General features: G+C 43.8%; 1 protein-coding gene across 3 annotated transcripts in view; it reads right to left on the bottom strand.

Moving 5' to 3' along the window:
- SMAD2 (SMAD family member 2) overlaps positions 1 to 10660 on the bottom strand; it is a 41224-nt gene extending 30564 nt beyond the window's left edge. Inside the window, exon 1 of one of the 3 annotated variants that reach the window (XM_077283289.1) lies at positions 10259 to 10660. The gene's annotated coding sequence lies outside the window, so the exon portion shown is untranslated. Of the gene's footprint in view, positions 1 to 1058; positions 1145 to 10258 lie in introns of those variants that run through there. The other 2 variants (XM_077283309.1, XM_077283299.1) reach the window with 2 other exon arrangements.
- Positions 10661 to 22660: the final 12000 nt, after the last annotated feature.

The raw sequence follows: 22660 nt of genomic DNA on the forward strand, positions 1-22660 counted from the left end.
ACTGATCCTGAGTTACATCCTGTACTATACCCCAGAGCTGCACTCACTATTCTGCTGGTGCAGTCACTGTGAACATACATTACATTACTGATCCTGAGTTACATCCTGTATTATACTCCAGAGCTGCACTCACTATTCTGCTGGTGGAGTCACTGTGTACATTACATTACAGATCCTGAGTTACCTCCTGTATTATACCCCAGAGCTGCACTCACTATTCTGCTGGTGCAGTCACTGTGTACATTACATTACATTACTGATCCTGAGTTACATCCTGTATTATACCCCAGAGCTGCACTCACTATTCTGCTGGTGCAGTCACTGTGTACATTACATTACTGATCCTGAGTTACATCCTGTATTATACCCCAGAGCTGCAATCACTATTCTGCTGGTGCAGTCACTATGTACATACATTACATTACCGATCCTGATTTACATCCTGTACTATACCCCAGAGCTGCACTCACTATTCTGCTGGTGCAGTCACTGTGTACATACATTACATTGCTGATCCTGAGTTACATCCTCTATTGTACTCCAGAGCTGCACTCACTATTCTGCTAGTGGAGTCATAAGAAAATAACCGGAAAATGGAGAATATGATTGATGTCCCATATCTGATGGATGGAGCGGTGGCCGAGCATTCACCTCTCTGCTCCATTCAAAACAGGGATCTGCAGTGTCTAACAAAGGCTTACACCACTCTCCCCATAGAGAATATGGGCACCTTAGAAAGTAAAGACAAGTATTACAAGTAGAACAACCATACGTAAAGTAGAAATGACTAATTACTACATTATTAATGCCTGGAGGGACTAGGGCACATGCCAGCAAAAAAAAACATAAGGGACATGCTGGGTCACACGAGGTCTCACACAGGTGTGCACCACAGATGCTTCAGATACGGCTGCTTTCTCCTACAGAGCAGAAAACCACAAGCAAAATCTGCACTGAGCAGCGACTGCTCCCCCGTAATGCCACAATCTACCAACCTGCCTCCATGAATTACTCTTATTCAGTGATAAATGCAATAGCCTGGAGAAGAAGCTACGTACCTAGCCTGTGAGGACGGACGCAGCATGCCTCGTGTGGACTCTTTCTCCAGACGAACATCTCTGGGTTTACTCGGGGAACATCGAGTGCAGACGCATTGATTGAGACTAGATCATTTTCTGCCAATAAGTCCCCCTTGGCCTAGAGTCTGGGGGGAGGGCAGATCCAGGAATGTAAACAATGGGGGATGGGAGAGCAGCAATCTCCGCTATAGATCCTGTAATGCACGTCCTGTCCTGTGTGTTGTACAAGGAAGGTGAGAACAATCCTCTGACAGGTTCGATAAGTTTATAAGACGAGGGCGACAGCTGTGGAACCCCCAAAAACTACCAGAATAAAGATTCAAAAACGATCAACACAGTTGTATGCAAGGGAGGGCATGGATAGGACCTGTCATTCCGTCTTAGGAAGTCTCAGACGATTACTTAAGTGGATTAAGACCCCTATTACCTGAAAACAAAAGCAGACAAAAAGGAACTCTGGACCTCAGAGCTTGAAATCACAGGATTCAGGCTCCCTAACTTTAGAAACACTGAGGATGCACATAAGGGGACGAGAGGTAATATAACAGCAGTAATATGTAATAATAAATGAAAACCAAGATCGAAGAGCTAGCAATCCATTCATGTAATCTGAGTCAGGGTGGGTTTTGATAAAAAAGATTTTCACGTAGTTTGCTATTGACAAATATATAAAGCTTATGCAAAAACTCAATATTTACAGAGTTGACCCTTATTTCTCAAGACTCCTGCATTTCCATTGGGAAACTGTGGTGAAGCGTCAAAAAGCAGAACGCCGCACAAAATCTCACAAATTGCGATAAACTCCAAGCACTGATAAGACAAGAATGGGCATCAGTCAGGATTTGGCCTAGGAGCTGACATCCAAGTGGCAGGAGTGAAGGGCAGAAGTCTTGAAAAATCAGAGTCGACACAGGAAATATTGAGTCCTTATATAAACAATGTATTTGTCAATGAAAGCGTAAAAACGTACATGATAACTGTACTTGAGTAACCATAGAAACATCCAACTAAAAAATCTAACAATAAAACAGCAAACTTTGCAAAAAATATAATTTGTCTAAAAACTTTTGCCCATGGTAATTGCTGCATAGAACGATTGTTGTCTATTCACAGGACCTCACCTATAATTGCCATGGCCTACCGTGCTGATCACAATGCATACAGGGACTCTGAAGATCAGTCATCAGCCTGCAAGCCAGGTCTAGGCAAAATGGCAATCCAGAAACATACATGGATGTGAAGACACTGGACATCCATGAATGGCCTGTTGGTCCAAAAGCAGCCTGTGTTTAACCACTTAACATCCAATGACGGGCATAGTCCGTTATTGGACGCCTCCCCATTTGGTGCGGGCTCTGGCAATGAGCCTGCACCTTTTCCGGCACATGACAGCTGATCTGATCAGCCGTCATGAGCCCCTAACAGCCGCAGGTGGAATGGCGATCTACCCGAGGCTGTTAACATGTTAAATGCTGCTGTCAAATTGACAGCAGCATTTAACACGCGGTCCCGGCAAGATCGCCTGAAATCCGACCCATCGGTGACCCCCGTCAGGTGATCGCGGGACACCGATGGGTTGGCATGACAACTAGAGGTCTTCTGCAGACCTCTATGGTTGTCACTGCCGGATGGCTATGAGCGCCGCCCAGTGGTCAGCACTCATAGCAAGTGAGTCATTCTGCTACATACAGGCGATCTGATTATCGCCTGTATGTACCAGAGCCGATCGGGTTATGACAGCTTCTAGTCTCCCATGGAGACTATTGAAACAAGCCAAAAGTTAAAAAAATCATGACAAAATACAGTTTCCTATGCTAATAATTTCAGTGTATCCGTAAAAACAGATGCAGTTCAAACCATTTATTTATTCATTTATATAACACCATTAATTCCACAGCGCTTTACAAACATTATCATCACTGTCCCCATTGGAGATCACAATCTAAATTCCCTATCAGTATGTCTATGGAGTGTGGGAGGAAAATGGAGAATCCGGAGGAAACCCACGCAAACACGGGGAGAACATACAAACTCCTTGCAGATGTTGTCCTTGGTGGGATTTGAGCCCCACTGCTAACCACTGAGCCACCGTACTGCCCCACATGGGATCAGACTTTTGTTTTGGGCACCCATAGACCTGAACTGTCAAGTCACAAAATTAAAAAAAAAATAATAAATGGAAGAGACTTGTGAATCTTGTGAGTCCATTACACAGACACTCATCTGAACACTATTCAATAACATCGGTCCATATGCGGCCTGTGAGATTCCCGATTCTAACATGGACAGCATACATTCTATGATTCTATCACATCTGTAAAGTTCGCTGGTCTGAGTCCAGCCTTAGGCAATCCTTGGTAAATAAAAAAAAAAAAAATTTCCTAAATAAATAAAACAAATTGGTATTCCTATAAATACATTTCTTTATCTAAATAATAATTAAAAAAAAAAAAAAAAAACAATAAAAGTAAACATATCTAGTATCGCCGCATCCGTAACGACCCCACCTATAAAACTGTCCCGCTCGTTAACCCCTTCAGTGAATGCGGTAAAAAAAAAAAAAACGGGGCAAAAAACAACACTTTATTATTATACCGACGAACAAAATGTGGAATAACACGCGATCAAAAAGACGGATATAAATAACCATGGTACCGCTGAAAACGTCATCTTGTCCCGCAAAAAAAGAGCCACCATTCAGCATCATCGGCGAAAAAATAAAAAAGTTATAGTACTCAGAAAAAAGCGATGCAAAAATAATTATTTTTTCTATAGAATAGTTTTTATCGTATAAAAGGGCCAAAACATAAAAAAGTGATATAAATGAGGTATCGCTGTAATCGTTCTGACCCGAAGAATAAAACTGCTTTATCAATTTTACTAAACGTGGAACGGTAAACGTGGAAAAGAAATTCATGAATAGCTGGTTTTTGGTCATACTGCCTCACAAACATCGGAATAAATAGCGATTAAAAAATGTCACGTGCCCGAAAATGTTACCAATAAAAACGTCAACTCGTCCCGCAAAAAACCCAAGACCTCACATGACTGTGGACCAAAACATGGAAAAATTATATCTCTCAAAATGTGGAGACGCAAAAACTATTTTTTTGCAATAAAAAGCGTCTTTTAGTGTGTGACGGCTGCCAATCACAAAAATCCGCTAAAAAACCCCGCTATAAATAGTAAATCAAACCCCCCTTCATCACCCCCTTAGTTAGGGAAAAATAATAAAATTTAAAAAAATGTATTTATTTCCATTTTCCCAAAAGGGCTAGGATTAGGGCTAGGGCTAGGATTGGGGCTAGGGTTAAGGTTGGGGCTAGGGTTTCAGTTAGAATTGGGGGTTTCCACTGTTTAGGCACATCAGGGGCTCTCCAAACACGACATGGCGTCCGATCTCAATTCCAGCCAATTCTGCGTTCAAAAAGTAAAACAGTGCTCCTTCCCTTCCGAACTCTCCCGTGAACCCAAACGGGGGTTTACACAAACATATGGGGTATCAGCGTACTCAGGACAAATTGGACAACTTTTGGGGTCCAATTTCTCTTGTTACCCTTAGGAAAATAAAAATTTGGGGGGCTAAAAAAACGATTGTTTATTTTCACGGCTCTGCGTTATAAACTGTAGTGAAACTCTTGGGGCTTCAAAGTTCTCACAACACATCTAGATAAGTTCCTTGGGGGGGTCTAGTTTCCAATATGGGGACACTTGTGGGGGGTTTCTACTGTTTAGTTACATCAGGGGCTCTGCAAATGCAACGTGACTCCAGCAGACCAATCCATCTAAGTCTGCATTCCAAATGGCGCTCCTTCCCTTCCGAGCTCTGCCATGCACCCAAACGGTGGTTCCCCCCACATATGGGGTATCAACGTACTCAGGACAAATTGGACAACAACTTTTGGGGACCAATTTCTCCAGTTACCCTTGGGAAAATACAAAACTGGGTGTTAAAGATAATTTTTGTGGGAAAAAAATAATTTTTATTTTCACGGCTCTGCGTTATAAACTGTAGTGAAACAATTGGGGGTTCAAAGCACAACACATCTAGATAAGTTCCTTAGGGGGTCTACTTTCCAAAATTGTGTCACTTTTGGGAGGTTTCAATGTTTAGGCACATCAGTGGCTCTCCAAACGCAACATGGCGTCCCATCTCAATTCCAGTCAATTTTGCATTGAAAAGTCAAACGGCGCTCCTTCCCTTCTGAGCTCTGCCATGCGCCCAAACAGTGGTTTACCCCCACATATGGGGTATCAGCGCACTCAGGACAAATTGTACAACATCTTTTGGGGTCCATTTTCTCCTGTTACCCTTGGTAAAATAAAACAAATTGGAGCTGAAGTAAAAATTGTGTGAAAAAAAAGTTAAATGTTCATTTTTATTTAAACATTCCAAAAATTCCTGTGAAACACCTGAAGGGTTAATAAACTTCTCGAATGTGGTTTTGAGCACCTTGAGGGGTGCAGTTTTTAGAATGGTGTCACACTTGGTTATTTCCTATCATACAGACCCCTCAAAATGACTTCAAATGAGATGTGGTCCCTAAAAAAAATGGTGTTGTAAAAATGAGAAATTGCTGGTCAACTTTTAACCCTTATAACTCCCTAACACAAAAAAAATGTTGGTTCCAAAATTGTGTTGATGTAAAGTAGACATGTGGGAAATGTTACTTATTAATTATTTTGTGTGACATATCTCTGTGATTTAAGGGCATAAAAATTCAAAGTTGGAAAATTGCAAAATTTTCACCAAATTTCCGTTTTTTCCACAAATAAACACAGGTAATATCAAAGAAATTTTACCACTATCATGAAGTACAATATGTCACGAGAAAACAATGTCAGAATCACCGGGATCCGTTGAAGCTTTCCAGTGTTATAACCTCATAAAGAAACAGTGGTCAGAACTGTAAAAATTGGCCCAGTCATAAACGTGCAAACCACCCTTGGGGCTTAAGGGGTTAAACAGAAGATCGATACGATCAGAGAAAGCTTTGGCCCATGGCGCCCAATACCCCTCTTACCTGCTCAACCCTGCTCCTCCAAAACCAGCTTCTCCACCATGACAGAAGATCAGCTCTCCACCCTCCTGTCAAGATCACACCTCACCATCTGTGCACTCGACCCGATCCAGTCCCACCTCATCCCTAACCTTGCAACGGTCTTCATCCCAACCCTAACACACCTCTTCAACCTCTCACTCACAACTGGTGTCTTCCCCTCATCCTTCAAACATGCCAAGATCACACCCATCCTCAAAATGCCCTCCCTGGACCCATCCTCTGTATCTAGCTATTACCCGATATCCCTTCTCCCTAAGGGTGCGTGTCCACGTTCAGGATGGCCGGCGGTATCGTCGGAGCGGCAAAGCCGCTCGGCGCTAAGCCCCGCCCCCTTCTGGGACGCGATGATGGTGAATGTGTTCATTGTACACATCCGGGATCATCGCACCCCTCGCATAGGGCCCTGTGTTATGCCTTGCGGCGACGCAGCGGCGACGCAAGGAACACGGACATGCTGCGATCTGAAAAGATGCGCAGCATGTCCGGAGTCGCAGGGCCGCCGCGTGCGTGTTTCCACGCATAGTGGACACGGGATTTCAAAAAATCCCCTCCACTATGCTGGAACATCTGGACGCTGCGTGTTTGACACTGCGGCCCCACGCAGCGTCAAACACGCAGCGTTAACTGACCATGGACACATACCCTTATGCCTCAAAACTACTGGAACAGCATGTCCATCTTGAACTGTCCTCCCACCTCTCCTCCTACTCACTCTTTGACCTGTTACAATCTGGCTTCAGACCCAATCACTCAACTGAAACTGCCCTAACTAAAGTCACCAATGACCTACTAACCGCCAAGAGCAAGCAACACTACTCTGTCCTCCTCCTCCTGGACCTGTCTTCTGCCTTTGACACTGTGGACTACTCCCTCCTTCTACAGATTCACTCATCTCTTGGCATCACAGACTTGGCCCTAACCTGGAACTCATCATATCCGGACATTCAGCGTCTCCCACTCGCACACCACCTCCTCACCTAGCCCCTTGTCTGTAGGTGTTCCTCAAGGCTCAGTTCTAGGACCCCTACTCTTCTCAATCTACACCTTCGGCCTAGGACAGCTCATAGAATACCACGGTTTACAGTATCATCTCTACGCCGATGACACTCAGATCTACCTATCCGGACGTGACCTCACCTCCTTACTCACCAAAATCCCACACTGTCTAAAACTGAACATGGACAGAACAGAATTCATCATCTTTCCCCCATCTCACTCTACCCTTCCACCTGACCTATCCATCAATGTCAATGGCTGCTGATTTTCCCAAGTCCCACATGCTCAGTGCCTCGGGGTGATCATCGACTCTGCCCTCTCTTTAAAGCCACATATCCAAGCCTGTGCCTCTTCCTGCCATCTCATACTCAAAAATATTTCCTGGATCTGCGCATTCCTTGACCACAAAACCACAAAAACACTAGTGCACGCCCTTATCTCCCACCTTGACTACTGCAACCTCCTACTCCATGGCCTCCCGTCTAGCACCACTCCAATCCATCCTACACTCTGCTGCCCAACTAATCTACCTGTCTCCCCACTATTCCCCAGCCTTTCCCCTCTCTGCCAAGCCCTTCACTGGCTTCCTATCGTCCAGACTCCAGTTCAAAACCCTTACTATGACATACAAAGCCATCCACAACCTGTCCCCTCCATACATCTGTGACATGTTCTCCCAATACTTAACCACACACAACCTTCGATCGTCTCATGATCTCCTTCTCTACTCCCCTCTCATCTCTTCTTCCCACAACCGTATCCAAGACTTCTTCCGTGCTTCCCCCATACTCTAAAACTCTCTGACCCAACACATAAAACTCTCACCTACCATAGAAACCTTCAAAAAGAACCTGAAGACTCACCTCTTCCGACAAGCCTACAGCCTGCAGTGATCCTCAACCTACAGAACCGCCGCACAACCAGCTCTACCCTCTCCTAGTGTATCCTCACCCATCCCCTGCAGACTGTGAGCCCTCGCGGGCAGGGTCCTCCCTCCTTATGTACCTGTTAGTGCCTTGTTTTTTGCTCATGTTTATTGTTTTTTTGCTCATGTTTATTGTATTTGTCTATATTTGCCCCCTTTTCACATGTAAAGCGCCATGCAATAAACGGAGCTATAAAAAATGAACAATAATCAAAATGTGTATGAGGGACTGTACTGTCATCTAAAGTGCTGACTGCACAGCCAGAAATGCATCATATGGTAAAGAAAGAGGTTAAGTTTACAGAGGTAGTGATCCCATCTACAAAAGCAGAACAGTGAGTGCAGCTCTGGGGTATAATACAGGATGTAACTCAGGATCAGTAATGTAATGCATGTACACAGTGACTGCACCAGCAGAATAGTGAGTGCAGCTCTGGAGAATAATACAGGATGTAACTCAGGATCAGTAATGTAATGTATGTACACAGTGACTGCACCAGCAGAATAGTGAGTGCAGCTCTGGATCAGTAATGTAATGTATGTACACAGTGACTGCAGCAGCAGAATAGTGAGTGCAGCTCTGGAGTATAATACAGGATGTAACTCAGGATCAGTAATGTAATAAATGTACACAGTGACTGCACCAGCAGAATAGTGAGTGCAGCTCTGGAGTATAATACAGGATGTAACTCAGGATCAGTAATGTAATGTATGTACACAGTGACTGCACCAGCAGAATAGTGAGTGCAGCTCTGGGGTATAATACAGGATGTAACTCAGGATCAGTAATGTAATGTATGTACACAGTGACTGCACCAGCAGAATAGTGAGTGCAGCTCTGGGGTATAATACAGGATGTAACTCAGGATCAGTAATGTAATGTATGTACACAGTGACTGCACCAGCAGAATAGTGAGTGCAGCTCTGGGGTATAATACAGGATGTAACTCAGGATCAGTAATGTAATGTAATGTACACAGTGACTGCACCAGCAGAATAGTGAGTGCCGCTCTGGAGAATAATACAGGATGTAACTTAGTATCAGTAATGTAATGTATGTACACAGTGACTGCACCAGCAGAATAGTGAGTGCCGCTCTGGGGTATAATACAGGAGGTAACTCAGGATCAGTAATGTAATGTATGTACACAGTGACTGCACCAGCAGAATAGTGAGTGCCGCTCTGGGGTATAATACAGGAGGTAACTCAGGATCAGTAATGTAATGTATGTACACAGTGACTGCACCAGCAGAATAGTGAGTGCAGCTCTGGGGTATAATACAGGATGTAACTCAGGATCAGTAATGTAATGTATGTACACAGTGACTGCTCCAGCAGAATAGTGAGTGCAGCTCTGGAGAATAATACAGGATGTAACTTAGTATCAGTAATGTAATGTATGTACACAGTGACTGCACCAGCAGAATAGTGAGTGCCGCTCTGGGGTATAATACAGGAGGTAACTCAGGATCAGTAATGTAATGTATGTACACAGTGACTGCACCAGCAGAATAGTGAGTGCCGCTCTGGGGTATAATACAGGAGGTAACTCAGGATCAGTAATGTAATGTATGTACACAGCGACTGCACCAGCAGAATAGTGAGTGCAGCTCTGGAGTATAATACAGGAGGTAACTCAGGATCAGTAATGTAATGTATGTACGCAGTGACTGCACCAGCAGAATAGTGAGTGCCGCTCTGGGGTATAATACAGGATGTAACTCAGGATCAGTAATGTATGTACCCAGTGACTGCACCAGCAGAATAGTGAGTGCAGCTCTGGAGTATAATACAGGAGGTAACTCAGGATCAGTAATGTAATGTATGTACACAGTGACTGCACCAGCAGAATAGTGAGTGCCGCTCTGGGGTATAATACAGGATGTAACTCAGGATCAGTAATGTATGTACCCAGTGACTGCACCAGCAGAATAGTGAGTGCAGCTCTGGAGAATAACACAGGATGTAACGCAGTTACAGGGGGAGATCAGGGCTAGACTGAAGAGCTTACAATCCTTCCCTATGTGATAACAGCTGAGCACACGGTGCGGTAGTAGTGCGGTAGTGGTGCGGTAGTAGTGGGGCGGCAGGAGGCCCGGGCTCACACCGCGGCGCTGGCGGTCACGCTCAGGGTTGCGGAGGGCAGTGGAGGGTAAACATGAGGGGCCTCGCTGCTCTGGAGGGCGGCAGTTACCTGGAGCCGGAGGTCGCGCAGTCTCTCAGGCCGGGGCTCCGCTGCGAGGTGCGGCTTGTACTCCGTTCACCCCCCGCAGGCCGCGGTCTCGGCGGGATCCTCAGCCCGGCAGTAGGCCCAGGCGGCCGGGGAAGGTGGAGGAGGAGGGGGTGGAATACGCAACGACGACCCCTGTTCAAAATGGAGTGAGGGGCAGAGCCCGCGCGGCGGCCCCGGCGTCGTCCGACCCCCGCTCCCAGATCTCCGCGATATCGTTATGATAACAGTAATATTGTTATTATTCCCCAGCAAAAAAAAAAAAAAAAATCTCCTCAAAACCGCGCACGCAACCGGCCAACCTCAACCTCGCCACGGCCCGCAGCACCGCCCCGCCGCCTCTACCGCTATGCGCCATTGGTTCACGGAAAAGAATCTGGATACACCATTGGCCAGCTCTACTGTCAATCTATCTTACCCCGCCCCTTTATTTCAACTGCAGTCATTCATTGGCTGAAAGAGAGGCATCAAGCTATTTTATTAGTTGCATAGACTGTCAATCATTTTCACCCCGCCTTCTTTCGTGTCCATGTCTTACGTCAGAGCTTTTTTTCATGCTGGAGGGTTTAGACAATCCCCGCCCATCGAGGGGCGTGGTCTAGTGAATAAGAGACAATAAAAGTGACGTTCCACTGGGATGTCGATCACGATGAGTCCCCGCCTACTTCCTATGACGTGTGACGTAGAGTGCGTGCCTTCGTGATGCGCTTTTGAGCGAGAGGCAGAAATTGAGTTTTCTGCGCATGTGCAATGAGCCACACGGATTTAGCTGCGGTTAGGGAAGTATTTCCTTTCTATTTAGGCTGTGTTTCTTTGCATTTTCCTGTTTATCCAGTTTTGACACCTTAATTTTTACCTTTTGTTGGAGTGGAATGAAATGGTGTAGAAAAAACATACAATTCCAATTTTTTTTTATGTGGTGTATTTATTTTTCTGCCATTGGAGCAATTTAACCCACATGCCGACTCTCTGACTTTAATGCAGGTAGATTGAAAAATGTATTAAAAAAATACACGTATTTGGTATCGCCACGTGCACAAACACCCGATCTATCAACATATAAAATAAATTAAGCAGATTTGTAACCGGCGTAATGAGAAAAATCAAAACACCAAAATTACGGTATTTTGGCCAACACTACATTGAAATAAAATGCAATAACGGGCGATCAAACTGTACCCCAAAATGGTTTCAATAAAAACTTCAGCTCGGTCCGCAAAATATAAGCCCTCTCCCAGCCCCGGATTCCAAAAAATGGAGACGCTACGGGTCTTGGAAAATGCCGACTAAAGCATTTTTTTTTTTTTTTTTTTTTACAAATTTGAATGCGCAAATTCTGAAAATTGCTTGATCGTGAAGGGGTTAAGGGCTAGATGGTTGTTTTTTGGGTTTTTTGGGACGTGATGACGATTTTATTTTAATGTCAATTTTGACCACATACGATGTTTTGATCTATACTTTGTTGCATTTTTTTTTAGGCAGGTGTGGCGACCAAAAAACAGCAAATTAGCTTCTTCGATTGGTTTTCACTTTTTTACCTTAATTTTTATTTTTTGATACATAACTTCTAGAAACCTGGTAATACCAAATATATATATATATATATATATATATATATATATATATATATATAATATTTTTATTTTATTTTTTATTTTTTTTAACGGGAAAATGGATTCAAATATATGTATTTTTACACACATAAAATTTTGTGTTTCTTTTTTTATTTTATTTTTTGTTTTCTTAGGAGACTTGAACCTACGTAGATCGCTCAGACTATTGCAGTAAATTGTATTATATTATACTGTAAATATATATTTATTATATTATAGTGTAGATTGTGGCCTCCTATGAATCCCAGCCCATGGCTAAGCTGTACAGGAGGAGCAAGATGGCGGCCACAGGGACCCCTGACTGCAATGGTAACTCGTCGCTGCCCCGTGAACTTCACCACAATGTTTCCCCGCAATGTTTCATCTGCTGTCAATCTCTGATGGAGGTATTGAAATGGCGCCCATCACCCTCCCACCACATGCGCCATGATTGTACAGTGCTGAGGGTTGCCATGGCATGCAGAGGCATATTAAAGGCCAGCACCATCTTATACACCTATGTACCCTGACCCAGGCAGGCCATCGTAGATCATTATTTGTGCTGTAATATTGATGTATTACAATATATCATATACAGTGCTGGTCACCGTTATTGGCATCCCTTCATTTTTTTCATAGACTGCTCAATATCTTCAGAATTAATTGGAAATGTACCATAGTTATATCCTCAGGATTTTTTCACGATACTTGGTTGCCCATCCTCTGGCATTGATGACGGCCTCCGAACCTTTCGTGTAGCCATCTATAAGCTTCTCGCACTTCTCAGCCGGTATTTTCTCCCACTCTTCCTTTGCAGTTTGTTCAAGCTCTTGAATGTGTGCAGGGTTCTTTTCCCCAATGGCAGATTTCAGTTCACCCCAAAGATTTCCTGTGGGACTTAGGTCAGGACTCATTGCTGCCCATTTTAGAACAGTCCATTTTGTCTTTTTTCAACCATTCCTGTGTACAGTGTAGTTTTGGATGTGTGCTTTGGGTCGTTGTCTTGCTGGAGGACCCATGCTCTTCGACTCAAACCAAGTTTTCTTACTCTGGGTAAGACATTTGGCTTTAAAAACTCTTCATAATTCTCTGATTTCATGATTCCTGTGATATGGTTAAGGCCTCCAGTACGAGATACAGCAAAACAACCCCACAGCATTATGGATCCTCCACCATGCTTTACTGTTGGTAGGGTGTTCTTTTCCTTGTAAGCTTCATTGCGCTGTCTATAAAAAAATAAAAAATAAAAAAAAATTGTTGCTTTTCTCTGCCCAAAAGCTCTATTTTTATTTCTTCTGTCCACAGAACACTTTCCCAGAAGGATTGTGGTTTCTCAAGGTAGTCTTTGGCAAAGATCAGCAGTTCCTTTTTATCTTTTTTCTTCAACAATGGTTTCTTCCTTGGCTTTCTCTCATAAAGCTTTGCTTGATTTAGGCTATGTCTCCACGTTCAGACGCTGCATCCCCGCAAGGTGTACGGACATGCTGCGATCTGAAAAGACGCGCAGCATGTCCGGAGTCGCAGGGCCGCCGCGTGCGGGTTTCCACGCATAGTGGAGACGGGATTTCATAAAATCCCCTCCACTATGCTGGAACATCTGGACGCTGCTTGTTTGACGCTGCAGCTCTGCGCAGCGTCAAAAAAGCAGCGTTTCCTGAACGTGGAAACATACCCTTAGTGTGTCGCGTATGGTACTTGTTGAAACCATGACCCCAGAATGTTCCAGGTTGGCTTTCAGGTCTTTAGATGTTTGATGTTATGTTTTATCCACTATTTGCACCAACCTTCGAAGACATCTCTTGTCAATTTTCCTCTTTCCCCCACGTCCAGGGAGGTTCTTGACCGTTCCATGCTTGGCAAACTTCTTAACATTGCGCACTATTGAAACAACTGGGATACTGAAGTCTTTGGAGATGGCTTTATACCTTTGGAAGTCCTGTGTTTGCTAATAATATCAGTTCTGATGTCCTCAGACAGTTCCTTTGTCTTCACCATTGTGACAAAGGAACATGGCCTACTATATGGCTTTTTAAAACACTGAAGTCCTCATTCATTGGCCAATTCATGTCACATGGGCACCGACAATTATTCACAGGTGAGTCAAAATGTGTTTTCATACTAATTTAAAGGGAACCTGTCAGAAGGATTGTGCACAGTAACAACACAGTGTCAGGTCGGCACCATTATATTGATTCCAATGATACCTGTGATGAAATCTGTCTTGTGGTTGTTGTGTAATCTTTATTTTCAGTTAATGAGATTGTCGTGCTCCTGGGCGGCCTGTGGAAGGGTCTTTATGTGGTGCTCTGATTACGTATTCATAATGAAGACTGCTGACAGATCACTGATCCCTTACTGATCTGCCCGCTAGTTTACATAATAAATTTATGTAAATACTGCAAAAAATCCTGCTGGTGGGTGCCGGCCGTGGTCCCTGCGGTGCAGCATAATCACATGATTACTGTGTTGTTAATAAATGTGGCTGAGGTTATCCTGAGGAGTATAAAAAAAAACCAATTTTTAAAATGGCGCCCGCCGCACCTGCGCAGTAGCAGCTATCTGTGTATATAAAGGGGATCTGATAGCTGATACTGTACAGGTGCCGGCGGCACCATGTTGCTAGAGAAAAAAAAATTCCTTCTCCAAGATGGCGCCGCCCGAGCAGTAACAGCTATCGGATCGCCTCTATACACCAATAGCTGCTACTGCGCAGGTGCGGCGGGCGCCATTTTTTTGTTATACTCAGGAAATGCTCAACCACATTTATTAACACAGTAAACATGTGATAATTTATGCTGCAGCTCAGGGGCCACGGCCGGCACCTGCCTGTAGAAGGTTTTTTTTTTCTTCAGTATGTACAGTGGGTACGCCTTTAAATTTTTCACTCTTTGTTTCATTGCAGCCATTTGTTAAATTCAAAAAAGTTCACTTTTTTTCACATTAATGTACACTGTGCACCCCATCTTGACTTAGAAAAAAACAGAAATGTAGACATTTTTGCAAATTTAATAAAAATAGAAAAACTGAAATATCACATGGTCATAAGTATTCAGACCCTTTACTCAGACACTCCTATTTAAGTCACATGCTGCCCATTTCCTTGTGATCCTCTTTGAGATGATTCTGCTCCTTCATTGGAGTCCGGCTGTGTACATCAGGATGGTAGCAACACAAATTTAAAGAATAAGCTTCGTCGACAAGAAAAGAAAAATGGTATGGAACTAAGGAAACGAAACAATTTCTTCCTAAAAAATTCCCCCTTAAATGTATCCAAGGTTCAATTTTTTTTGTAATAAAATCATAGCATATTTAAAAAATTTAGATGCATTTGATATCGCCGTAATCGTACAGCTCTGAATAATTGTTATCTGGTCATTACCACACACTGAACACCATTAAGATGAAACCCAAAAACAATAGTGGACTTGTTATTCAAAATAACAAGTCCTTCACCAAAGAATAAGACCACATATGGCTGTGACCGATGTTAAAATAAAAAAGAGATGGCTATAGAGGAAAAGGAGGAAATAATGAAAAGTGCTAAAAAAATGGTCTGCATCACTAAAGGGATGTTAAACTGGACACATAATAGAATAATGACTGCAGAGCTGGATAAAACATAGTTTTTATTTTTAATTTCTCATGTCCTTTGCCGTAATTTTAGCTTGAAAAGTTTAGGTGATACATTTCTGATAAACACAATGGGATTTTACCAGAGATTCAGAGGTCAGAAGAACAGGCTTCTGTAATGAGACAGCCCTGCTCTGCCAGTACTGTGTAGAGTACAGCAAAGATGAGTGTGATTACAAACACCTCCAGCTTTTATATCACAGCAGCTAGTGTGATGAAAGGGTACAAAGCAAAGCTGCGTGTGATTACAAACACCTCCCGCTTTTATATCACAGCAGCTAGTGTGGTGAGAGGGGGAACAAAGCAAAGCTGAGTGTGATTACAAACACCTCTCGCTTTTATATCACAGCAGCTAGTGCAGTGAGAGGGGGAACAAAGCAAAGCTGAGTGTGATTACAAACACCTCCAGCTTTCATATCACAGCAGCTAGTGTGGTGAGAGGGGGAACAAAGCAAAGCTGAGTGATTACAAACACCTCCCGCTTTTATCTCACATATATTGGTGGAAGGGAAGAAGACAGCAGAACTGAATGTGATTACAAACCCCTTTTGTAGCAAATCATGGCAGTCAGTGAGAGAGGAGTACAGTAGAGCTGACAGTGCTGTGAGAGGAAAGCTGCAGCTGTAATAGGTCTTTCTCGGTCTCCCATGACAGCACTATGGAGAGAGGGGATCCGCCCTTCGGGGACAGGAAACCTACAGATAAAAGGGCGGTACCTCTCCCTCGCATCAGATGGTTCCTGTCCCTGACGGGGAACCTCTTTTTCGGTGGTACCTGCAAGAAGACACCGTATTCAAAGGACCGGGACCGGACAGCCGGGTTCCGGCAGCGGGGAGGCTCCTGCCGCGGCTCGTCCGGTGCCTGAAGCCGCCATCGCTGGAACCGAGGGGTTCTTCAGGGTGTGCGGGGGGAGAATCGCTGCCACTCTCAGGAGAGGAAGGGGCGCTGGAACACCCGGAGCTCATGTGCCGACAAACACACGCTCCGGGTGTACAAAGATGGCAGCTGCTCCGGAAACGCGGCAGGACTTCCAGGTCATCTCCGCGCGCATGCGCAGTAGCTTTTTCTCCCCGGGGGACGTGACGTAGGAGCCGGAAGAACGCCGGGGGTGGCGCCAGATTCAAATAGGGAGATAGTGCACACATGGTTGTTGCACTAACTCCCTGGAAACATGGAGGACAGCGACGTGCAGCAAGAACCGGAGCAGAGAAGTGGGTCCAGCAGTCATTCCACGCAGCGCAGCAGATCTGCAGTGACCAACTCTCCTCCTCAAGAGTTTCCTCTACCAGACCTGGGCCCTCCTCCAGAACCGGTACCTACGTCCACGTCTGAATGGTGAGTGACCTCCCAGAAAGTTCATATTTTATAATGGGGTTCCTTCTTCTCCCTTAATAGGGAAAGAAGAGATTGGAGAAAAAGAAAAATAAATGCTGCCCCACCTGTAACAAAGCTTTGCCGGTAGCCTGGAACAAAAAGCTTTGTAAATCATGTATTCAACGGTTATTATGTAAAGAGACCCCTGATTTCGCATCTGAGCTAAAAACGATAATTAGATCTGAGGTTCAGAATGCCCTTACATCTTTCAAAAAAGTGAAAGATAAGAAAAAAGAGACGGTATATTCCCACTCTGACCAGTCTTCATCTGAGGACACGGATTCTAACAAATCTAATTCCTCCTTATCTTCCTCCGACGAAGATTCGGGCCGTCACTGCTTCCCACTGGAGGAGGTAGATACTCTAGTAAAAGCAGTTAGAGCTACTATGGGGGTAGAGGATCCCCGACCCGATAGAACGGCTCAAGATATAATGTTCGGTGGTCTGGGGCAGAAAAAGCGGAGAACATTTCCCCTAAATACCAATGTCCAAACACTGATTAAAAAAGAGTGGGAGAAACCTGATAGGAGAAATTCCTCAGTATCCTCGCTTAAAAGGAAGTATCCTTTCGAAGACGAGGCGTCTACTTCCTGGGACAAGGCACCTAAATTGGATGTCGCGGGCCAAGGCCTCGAAAAAATTTGCACTCCCGTTTGAGGATATGGGTACCCTTAAAGACCCTTTAGACAAAAAAGCGGATACTTTTCTTAAGGGGGCATGGGAATCGGCTGGGGGTAGCTTGAGACCTGCAGTTGCTACGACATGCACCTCCAGATCTTTAATGGTATGGATTGACCAATTAGAAAAACAGATTAAAGACGGGTCACCCAGGAATAAAATGCTGGATTCAATCCCAGTAATTAGAGCAGCAGCGGCATTCCTAGCGGATTCCTCAGCGGACTCTGTGCGCTTAACATCCAAGGCCGCTGCCCTCTCCAACGCAGCCAGAAGAACTTTATGGCTTAAAAGTTGGCTGGGGGATCTCCAGACGAAACTAAAATTATGTTCTATTCCATGTGAGGGGAATTTCTTGTTTGGGGAGACCTTGGATGATATCCTTCAGAAAGCTGGAGATAAAAAGAAAGGTTTCCCAAACCTGGGACCAGCTCCATTCAGACAGTCCTTTCGGAACCGGAGATTTTTTCGCCGAAGACCCCCCAGAGAGCAGAATACATGGGAAGAAGGAAGAAGAAGAGATAGGGGTTACCTTTTCGGCAACACCTCCCGTGACAAAAAAACCCTCTAAATGACATTTTTCCTACGGTGGGGGGGAAGACTCACTTCATTCCTTCCCGCCTGGAAGAAAATATCCAACAATACCTGGACTTTAAATCTAATTCACTTCAGTCTAAAAGTAGATTTTCTCTCTTTACCCCCCCCCCCCCCCAAAAAAAAAAAAAATTATGTAGTAACAAGAACAAGGTCGTCAGCAGCAGAGCAAGCCGCACTAGAAAAGGAAATTATTTCCCTGTTACAGAAATCTGTAATTCAGGAGATCTCCCCTCAAGAAATAGGGAAGGGTTTTTACTCCCCACTATTTCTAATGCCAAAACCCGACGGCTCTTTTCGAACGATAATAAATTTAAAAAACCTGAACAAATACGTAAAAAATCAAAAATTCAAAATGGAAACAATAAAATCAACCATAAAAATCCTTTTCCCGAACTGCTACATGGTCGTGATAGACCTAACCGACGCATATTACCATGTGCCCATCCACAAACAATCCCAAAAATTTCTCAGGATGGCGGTCTCCATAGAGGGACAAGAAATTTCCAATACAGAGCCCTCCCGTTTGGGATCTCAATTGCTCTGCGAGTATTCACAAAAATAGTAGCGGAAATGATGGCCCACATAAGGGAACAAAATATATTAATTGTCCCTTGGACGATTTCCTTATTGCAAGCGACTCGGCTCAAGGTTGCAGGGAACAGCGGGACCGAGTGATAACTATTCTGACAGACTTGGGTTGGCTCATAAATATAAAAAAATCAAAGTTGGAACCCTGTCAAATTCAGGAGTTTCTGGGACTAACATTAGACTCCCAGGTTCAAGAATGCCGACTCCCAGTTTCCAAAAAGGACAATATATTGACCATGATAGCACGAACTCTACACAACCCCTCCATGACTCTAAGGAGGGCGATGTCGCTACTGGGCTCTCTCTCTTCATGTCTGCCAGCAGTACCTTTCGCACAATTCCACACGAGAGAGCTTCAATGGCATATACTGGAATGGCAGTCAATACTAAAAAACTATTTAGAAGGTCGCATCATTCTAAACTCCTCAGTTATTCATTCCCTTCTCTGGTGGGGAAAGAACCAAAACCTTTCAAAGGGAATCCCTTGGGTACCAAAAATATCTCGGATAATAACAACCAATGCGAGTCCCAGGGGGTGGGGGGCCCACATGGAAAACAGAGTGGCTTCGGAAAACTGGACAGTTCGGGAACTATCAGCATCCTCAAACCAAAAAGAACTTTGGGCGGTGCATAGAGCTCTTCTATTTTTTCTAACTTACATTCGAGGACATCATGTCCAAATTTTTTCGGACAACAAAGTGACAGTAGCATATATAAATCACCAGGGAGGAACAAGGTCTCGATCACTGATGAGTTCCTCCGCCAAAATTATCAGTCTTGCAGAGGAAAATCTACTATCCCTTTCCGCGCTACATATTCAGGGGTCAAACAATGAAAAAGCAGATTACTTGAGTCGAACTCAGATGAAACAAGGCGAGTGGTCCCTAAACCAATCTATCTACAACCAGATTACAGAAATGTGGGGAACCTCAACAATAGATTTATTTGCCAATTCCAAAAACAAAAAAGTAAACAAGTTTTGCTCACTAAACCCGGAAGGGAATCCCCAGGCTCTGGATGCCTTTCTGATTCCATGGACCCACAAGCTAACATATGCTTTTCCTCCGAATGTTCTGATACCGGCAGTCATTCGGAAAGTCAGAGAGGACAAAACAAAAATGATCCTTATAGCCACATTCTGGCCAAAAAGGACATGGTTTTCCTGGCTAAGGATGCTATCGGTCTCAGACCCATGGATCCTACCGAATATGCCAGACCTGCTACAGCAAGGACCGATCTTCCACCCACAGGAGTCGAACTTACATTTAACAGCTTGGATTTTGAACGGAGACTATTAAAAGAAAGGGGGTTTTTGGACAACTTAGTAGCTACGTTGTTGAAAAGTAGAAAACCTATTACTACTAAAGCATACAGGAAAACATGGAGAAAATTCTTATCTGTCTCCAAAGTGAAAGTCCAGGATGGGCCTTCAATTGATAAAATACTTGAATTCCTACAAAAAGGTCTGGAACAGGGGTTGGCGGTTAGTACTCTAGAAGTACAGATAGCAGCTCTGGGAGCACTCTATAATCAAAATATTGCAGCCAATCAATGGGTAATAAGATTTATTAAAGCGGTAACAAGATCAAATCCTTTAGTTACTCAAAAAATACCCTCGTGGGACCTAAACTTAGTCCTCTCTGCACTAACGGGTTCTCCATTCGAACCCATAGACACAATTTCCATAAAAACACTATCACTTAAAACTATTCTTCTGGTAGCTTTAACATCTGCACGCAGAATAAGTGACATTCAAGCCCTGTCCTCTAACCCACCTTTTACAAAAATATTAGATGACAGAGTCACTCTTAGACCCGACCCGGCCTATTTGCCAAAAGTGGCATCAAAATTTCATAGGTCACAAGAAGTATCCCTGCCGTCCTTTTGCCCAAACCTCAAAAATGAGAAAGAGCGAAACTTCCATAATTTAGATGTTAGAAGATGTCTAGTCCAATATTTAGATTCCACCAGGGAGTATAGGAAGGAAGGCTCTTTGTCTGTTTTCAGGGTCCCAGGAAAGGATTCCGGGCATCCAAAGGTACCTTGGCAAGGTGGATAAAGGAGGCAATAGCCTTGGCATATTCATCCACGGGAATACGATCCCGGATGGTATAAAAGCGCATTCCACAAGAGCAGTAGCTACCTCATGGGCTGAGAGGTCAGAGGTATCAATTGAGCAAATCTGCAAAGCGGCCACCTGGTCATCACCATCAACCTTTTTTAGACACTATAGATTAAATCTAGCCTCTGTGTCTGACTTGACCTTCGGGCGAAGGGTTCTCGAGGCGGTGGTCCCTCCCTAAGCTTAATCTCTGCAATTCTCTCCGTAGTGCTGTCATGGGAGACCGAGAAAGTCATAGTTACTCACCGATAACGGTGTTTCTCGGAGCCCATGACAGCACCCGCTTATTCCCTCCCATCACGAGTGCGGTGAGCACTTTTCTTACATATAACTTATCTAATATAATATAGGCACGGTGTTCCTCTAATAAGCAATGTTATAATATGTTTTCTCTGTTGTAACTAACCTGGAGGTCCTCCGATGCTCTGTAAACCAACTGATGCAAGGGAGAGGTACCGCCCTTTTATCTGTAGGTTTCCTGTCCCCGAAGGGCGGATCCCCTCTCTCCGTAGTGCTGTCATGGGCTCCGAGAAACACCGGGAAAACATCCGAGAAACATCGGTGAGTAACTATGACTTTTGTATTGATTCTCTGCTCAGCTTTACCCGTCTTCCTTCTACACTGACTGCTGTGAAAAGAAGGCTACAAGAAGTGTTTGAAATCACACTGCCTGCTGCTCTTTTTGAGTCCCCCCACACTGACTGCCATGAAGAGAAAGCTGGAGGTGTTTGTAAAGACACTCGCCACTGCTTTATACTACACAGTATACTACACAGTAGGTGCAGAGATCAGAGCTGTGAATCATTACATGTATTATAGGAGAAGGCATGTTCTTCTGACCTTTTGTGCTTTTTTCTTTCAGCATCCCTACAGTAGTCATGCACATCTAAAAAAGTTTCTCTTGTCGATTCTCACGCCAACCAGCCTGCTCTCCATATAGGAGATTACTGTCTTGATCCAATCTGCTTCTTTATGTGTATAGTTATTGTCTTGATTCACCATCAGAGGAATGCCATAACGTTGAATAAAAGTGCTCCAGAATGGTGTCCTCGCTTCTATATTCACAGGAATATGATGGCTAAGCCAAATCTGCCATGATCTGTTGTAAGTACTCAGATCCCCTACTTGTTATAATAAAGGGAATGTGTCATGAGAAAATCACCTACTGTTTAAATAACGCAAAAAGTAAGCCCTCACCCGACCCGAGATCCTGAAAAATGGAGACACTACAGGTCTCGGAAAATTGCGCAATTTTTTTTTTTTTAGCAAACTTTGGAATTTTTTTTTCACCACTTAGATTAAAAATAACCTAGACATGTTTGGTGTCTATGAACTCATAATGACCTGGAGAATCATAATGGCAGGTCCGTTTTAGCATTTAGTGAAACTAGCAAAAAAGCCAAACAAAAAAACGCCCTTGGAATTTTTTTCCCATTTTCTAGTACACAACATGGTAAAACCAATGGTGTCATTCAAAAATACAACTCATCCCGCAAAAAATAAGCCCTCATATGACCATATTGACGGAAAAAACAAAAAAGTTATGGCTCTGGGAAGGAGGGGAGCGAAAAACAAAAAATACAAAACCGAAAAAAAACTCCGGGGGTAACGGGTTAAAGATAAAAAATATAAGCTCAAATCATCCCCCTTTTGCCCCGTTCAAAATAAAACAATATTAAAAAAAATACACATTTGGTGTCGAATTACGTTTTTTTTTTTGGTCATCGCAACATTACATGAAAATGCAATATTGGGAGATCAAAAGATGGTATCTGCACCAGAATGGTA

The sequence above is a fragment of the Ranitomeya variabilis genome, chromosome 1 (genome assembly GCF_051348905.1).
Source record: "Ranitomeya variabilis isolate aRanVar5 chromosome 1, aRanVar5.hap1, whole genome shotgun sequence".
Taxonomy (NCBI): Eukaryota; Metazoa; Chordata; class Amphibia; order Anura; family Dendrobatidae; genus Ranitomeya; species Ranitomeya variabilis.